The following is a 6285-nucleotide window of genomic DNA, read 5'->3' as shown; positions in this document are numbered from 1 at the left end:
CAGAGTAGCAAAGCCATGTATTCTGTCTTTTCCTACATGCATGGATACTTCTGCTGCTCTTTGGCATATCTGAACAGCCAGCATAGCTGTTCTTGGGCTTTGGGGCCATGATTAAGTAAAACAAGAGTTACTGGAACCTGAGCTCCAGGATACTGGACAGTAGATCTGATGACCAGGAAGGCTACTGAGTGACTAACAGGAGAGAAATGCACTAAACAAAAGGATGATTCACACCCCACGCAGAACGGCAGGAGATTCCATCAGCCAATCACAATGGTGCACAATTCAAAACTTAGGAATTGTTTATTTCTGGAATTTCCCATTTCCTATTCTTGGACAGCAGTGGACCACAGGTAACTGACACCATGGTAAGTGAAACCACAGGTCAGGGGCCCAACGGCCATGGTAGAAAAACCAGGAAAGAAAACTAAGGAGTAAAAATAATGATCATGTGTCTTTTGTTGACCCAAAGAATGTTCTACACAGCCTCATGTAGCACTATTTTAAAAAATGCAATGTCTATTGGCAATTATTTTTCCCATACTTCTAATAAAATAGCTCGGTTGTTTTTCTAGTGCATAGAAGATTAGGAAACATACTGTATTTTGCTGTGTATAATATGCACCCATGTTTCTGGCCCAAATTTTTTAGCAAAAAATTCTTTCATTTTAATTCAATTATTTACTTATATTTAGAAGCAAAACCTATTATTATTTTCCAGGGTATTACTTTGCATACAGATACCATTAGTACGTTCTACAGTTACACTTTTAATGCACAAGCATAAATAAAAGAATTAAAAACATTTATATAAATGCGGAATAAGTACTACCTATATATATATAATATGCACCCTTATTTTTCCCTCACAAATTTGGGCAAAAAGGTGAACATTATACACGGCCAAATACAGTATGAGTGTGTGTGTGTGTGTGTGTGTGTGTGGGAAAGAGAAAAGGAGACGGGGCAAGAGGACTTGAGAGATTCAGGTTCATTGAGCTGTTTAGTTTTTTCGAGAAAGTGCTTCTCAATCTATTCCATGAACTCAACAACATGTGGTCCCACCTTTATAAATGTATGCTGTTGTGCTTTTTGCACCATCAAGCATATTTTAATAATATATGTCTATACATAGTCTGTGGTATGAATGACTGACATGTACATATTTTCATATTTTGAATACATGATCGTCTGTGGTATGAATAACTCAGATACTATATATTCACGTTCTGCCTGTGCCGCGGAGGGATCTGTGAATCACAGGAACTCTCTGGTCTCCAGCGGCGCCAGGAGACCCGGGGGTGACTCCGCCTCTCACGTTCAACACGCACTCTTGTTTTCTCCTCTAGTTACTTCTCTGTGCAATTAATTAGTGGGGTTTTTGTAATTCTTTGAGCCAATTTCAGTTACTCTTATTTCCTCCCTAAATAATCAATTTTATCAAAGGATTAACCTAAACTTGTGCCTTGTGATTGTATTTTCTTATTTTTAAACCTCCACATTTGAAATTATCCAGTCTCTATTTTCCTGAAAGGTGAATGGTGATTCTTCGTTTTTTCCTTTAATAAGATCATCAGAATTCAATCTAGTTGATGTATTTTATTTACTTTTGATAGACGGGGAAGGCAGGAAGGGGGAGCAAGACGGAGACAGACTGAAAAGCTAGAACACCATTTTCTGGGGTAATTTATTTGTCTATTTTCTAATGATTTTTTATTTCAATTTATTTCTCTTCTTACCTTCACGATTTGCATCTACCTAGTTCCCCTAGGCTAGTTTTGAGTGCTAAGTCTAACATCTTAAAGAGACTGATTAGTTTACTTTACAACCTCTTATTTAATAAGAAATTGATTTACCATTGTGAATTATAAATTTACCTTAGAGTAAAGCTTTGGCAGTATAGCAGGCTTTTAAAATAAATATTTTCACCTTAATTTTATTTCTAAATAATGAGTGACTGAGATCCCATTACTCCTCAAAATTACTTAGAAAGAAATTTTAACTTTCATGATTTGTTCTTACTTTTATTCTTAATTTGTATTTATCTGACATTAAATTTGGGGAGCTGAACTCATATCCAATAAAAATATTCCTTTAAGAAATTTATTATGCTTATCCTTGTGGCTTAGAATTTTAAAAATATTAAAACCTGCAGAAGCTTTAAAAACCTACTTATTTGAATATATCACTTTATTAATGATTTATTTAAATTTGTCTGTGTACTTGTCTGTTTTCTGCCGAGGGTAAGAGGGGTGTGTACTGTTTCCCCAAACAAACGCGTTTGTGTAAAGTTCCCATTTTATTCCTAACATTTTTAGCTTATATATTCTGACACTATGCTATTTGGCAAATAACTTTTCATGACCCCTGTGTCTGTACTGGGGACTGCAAAATGACACCCTTTGTCCCCTTTAATATTACGTGGCCTGGAATAAAGTTTGCCGGGAACGAATGCCATCAGCCCACTTTCTTCGTTTTTGCCTTTCCTTCATAATACTTTTAACCAAAATACTCACTTTCTTTGTCTTTGAGTGCTGTGTAGCACCACTGAAAATTCACTGTTGGACACACCGCGAGAAGTTTGGACTTCTCAATTGCTGGAAACTCTTGTTTATTATACAGAATCTTTTTAAATGACCTAAAAAAACGCCAACAGAAACCTTTCCCTGGCAGCCCCGGCACCCGTCTGGTGTCCTTGGGAGGCTGAGCTGTGAATGGCCAGCCCTTTGTCTCCTCTCCCTCCTGGCCATGGCTCGGGGCACCTCTGGATGGCTGGGGACGGCTGGGGACGGCTCCATTAAGCAAGCCTGCACCAGCAAGTTCAACCCCTTACAGCTCATGGCACATATAAGCTGATTACTAAAATTCTGCAGCATGCCAAAAATGTTTTGTTTTGTTTTTTTGCCAATCTGACAGAAAAAAAATAGGTATAAGTTAGATTTATTCATGCCAGGCGGCTATTGTTGCATTTGTTGTCATTTTTTTTGGACAATCTAAGGGAAGAGAGGTCGGTGCCCCTGACTGAAGAGGCAGGTATTGCACGCTTTAAAAATTTGGGGAGCGCACAGGTTGAACGTCTCTCCTCTAGGCCTGGGAGCCAATTCCACACTCTGGGAACATAGGTGATAATGAGAGAGGTGAATAAGATTTCACTTGTAGGTAAAATCTCAGCGTTTACAACAACAATGTTGCCAGTCAAGGACTTCATGCATGTTTTGTGCCACTGTCATCTTCTGCAGTACTTGCAGCCTGACAGTGAAGCCGCGACCAGGTCCTATCGGAAGGGGGTGGGTAAAACTGCAGAACACTGGAGGAACATGCATCACAGACCTGAGAGGGCATCCTTTCCCTCTCAGCAGGTTTAGACAAGGACGTAGGCCGTCCGCAAAGCCATGAGACATGCAGGAGCCGAGTCAGCATTATGACTCCCTTATGACCAGTCACTGAATGCCAAGACATCTGCTCTGTGTAGTTAAAACATCTCAGCCTCAGTTTACTATTCTGTACAGCAGGATTCAGTGAGGCAATGAAGTGTGTGTCAAGTGCAGACGGCTCTCTTGGCACACAGTGCCTGAAAGACGCAAGTTCGTTAACTTGACTGCTGACTGACTCGGCTATCTTGTTTTATAGCAGCTTTTTACACTGCTTTACCATTTCCTCTCCTATTTTTGTTGTAGTTGTTATTTTTTGGTCTACATTTTGGTTTTGCTTATTTTTTCCCCCCAGAAGCCATTCCGTTTAAAATTTTGCTTTGATGTACTTTTACCTATGTGAATTGCTTTTTATCTGATCTGCAAGATACAATGTCAATGCTCACCCCCTTGTAAGATGAGCAATTTAGCGGATTGATGTTTTTCATGTCCCCTTTCGAAATCCATTGTCTATTAGACTAGTACCGTATAATTGAGAGCCACCTGAGAATGATACCGGAATCTGCATTCACATTGGAAGGATATTCGGTTTTCAACTTTATATTGTTTTCTCACAATCGCTCTTTGAATACCTTGGTTCCTCATTCTGGATCTCGAATTTCAAGTCAATTCTCAGTTGCTGACAGATCACACTTACGGTTTCCCCCCTAAAATCAGAGTCTATGGATAACATATTTTGAGAGTTTTCAACACGTATTTTTCTTTTGTGTTTGTGTATGTTTTTAGCCTTGTGCGTGTGGGGGGGCGGTTCTTTATTTGCTGCCTTTCCCAATGAACAACTGTTTGTCTGGTTATAATGTCTTTCAGTCACTTTCCCCTGAAAACACTATACAAGTTGTTCCATTTTCTGGCATTTATTATACTCTTCTAGGTACAAATCTGGGTTTTCTTCATTTTCTCTTCTTATAATACAGTGGGGATTTTTGGTCTCCATATTTAGATCCTTTCAGCTTTAGAAAACTGTATGTAATTATACCCTTGATGATTGTTTCTTTTAATTGCTCTCTTTTAATCTTTAGATATGTAAAATTTATGTGTATTATATCCATGTTCTCTTTCTCTTTTCTCATCTTTTTTCTTTGTATTCCTCTGCCATATACTGGATGCTTAATAAATGTAGGGAGGGGGGAAGGAGGGAGGGAGGGAGGGAGGAGAAAACAAAGGAAGTGAGGGAGGGAGAGAAGGAGGGACCCATTTGGGGGCCATGTGTTCAAGTTTATTTCATTCAGCTTCGATTTGACTCCCCGATCATTTCAGTCTCAGCTGCGGGTAGTCAGCCGTTCACCTCCTGTGGCTGAGTGTTGGAACCCTTGCAGCTTGCTGTTTCACTCAGCTCCATATGCTCCCACCAGCCTGTGATGCTGTTATTTTCTAAATGGCTTCCAAACAGTGCTCAGGGTCCCAACCTCCTGTATTTTAGCAAACACTCTACACCCAACTTACATATAAACTCACTTTCAGGCTGATGTTATTTTTTCTTTGCTCTGCAGCACTGCCCACCCACCCACACTGACCACTATTTTTTTATAAAAGTTCTTGAGTGATACCCCACGGAACTGATAGCCTGTAATAAGTCTTCTTCCATCCGGGTCCCTAAGGGACCAAGGTGACATCATCTCCTCAGCCACGGGGTTGGTTCCCTGACAATCTGAACCATTAACCATCAAACACGGGAAGCGCCTTTGTTGTACACACTGCTGCCGGGAGCCTCTCCTGTGTCTACAGCAGCCCTGTCCACCCTCATTGTGTTGGGATTTCCTTTACGAAGACATGGGAGGGACAAAGCACGATGTAGGAGAGTCAACTGCGTCTTTCAAGACCAAATGTTTTACATTAATGACTACTTTTATCACTGGAATCAACCTTGGGTCTCTGAGCCAGGCAAAGACAGTGCGACAGGGTGTGTGTGCATTGTACTGAGAATCCTTTCCATCTACTTTCTTTTGTGCACGCGAAATATAACTCTGACACATACTGAATTGTTCTTCTTCTTCTCCACTCACTTGTAATTTAGAATCTGTTAATGCCAGGCTATGCTCATTCAGACAGGAATGTAACCTAAACTGCGGGCTCTCTAAGGACAGGTACTATGTACTTGGCTCCCCAGCGATCGCCGTGACCTAGCCTGTATATAAGGTTGACCAAGTGAATGGTTAAATAAAGGGTGGGATGGATTTAACTGGACTCATAGGTTTTCGTATCATGGGCAATATCCTCCCTAATGACTTTCTATTTATTCGATTTATACTGGTTTACAAATATGGCTTTTGAATTTTTAAGTTAGAAAGTTATTTCTATCAGCATCTAGAATATATGGTGATGATTTTAATGGAAATATTTTGTTAGTCCTCTACAAATGTCAATATTTCAGTTTCTCACGTGTGATGATTAAAATGTTGAAATTAACAGAATTAGCTCATACATGTCAAGAGGTTCCGTACACATATTAACAAGTAGCATCTTCATGCAGCTAATGACACTGTTTGGTGACCAAAGTCTGACAAAAATGATTGCTGCCCATCATCTGATGCAAAAAGAAAATAAATAAGTAAAATAAAAAGTAGCATTATTATGTTGTTGTTGTTTTTTTAAGAAAAACAGCTTTCCTTATCAATGTCATTAAAGCACATTTGGAAAGGGGAAGAAATATTCCCATAATCCAAGACTGGAACGTAATCACTAGCAACGTCTTGCTACGTGTCCCTCCAGGCCTCTCCATTCAGCATGGAGCCTCGGTGAACATGGGTGTGAAAACTGACTCACCAGCCCAACTAGAGCGGCGGGTGGGGGGGTCAGATCGTGGAATTTAGGAAGAGGCGTGCAATCTATAGTCCTGCAGCTGAGAAATTCCTTT

The 6285-nt window shown here is 39.8% G+C and overlaps 1 non-coding gene across 1 annotated transcript; it reads left to right on the top strand.

The window, feature by feature from the left end:
• Window positions 1-5894: 5894 nt before the first annotated feature.
• On the top strand, window positions 5895-5965 carry LOC119061964 (small nucleolar RNA Z17). Its single transcript, XR_005084894.2, has one exon. It is a non-coding gene; the product is annotated as a small nucleolar RNA Z17 (small nucleolar RNA).
• The last annotated feature ends 320 nt before the right edge of the window (window positions 5966-6285 follow it).

Source organism: Artibeus jamaicensis, unplaced genomic scaffold, assembly GCF_021234435.1.
Source record: "Artibeus jamaicensis isolate MK-2021 breed Jamaican fruit bat unplaced genomic scaffold, CSHL_Jam_final contig_464, whole genome shotgun sequence".
Classification (NCBI taxonomy): domain Eukaryota; kingdom Metazoa; phylum Chordata; class Mammalia; order Chiroptera; family Phyllostomidae; genus Artibeus; species Artibeus jamaicensis.
Note: the sequence above shows the minus strand (reverse complement) of the source record. Positions and strands in the feature narration are given on the sequence as shown.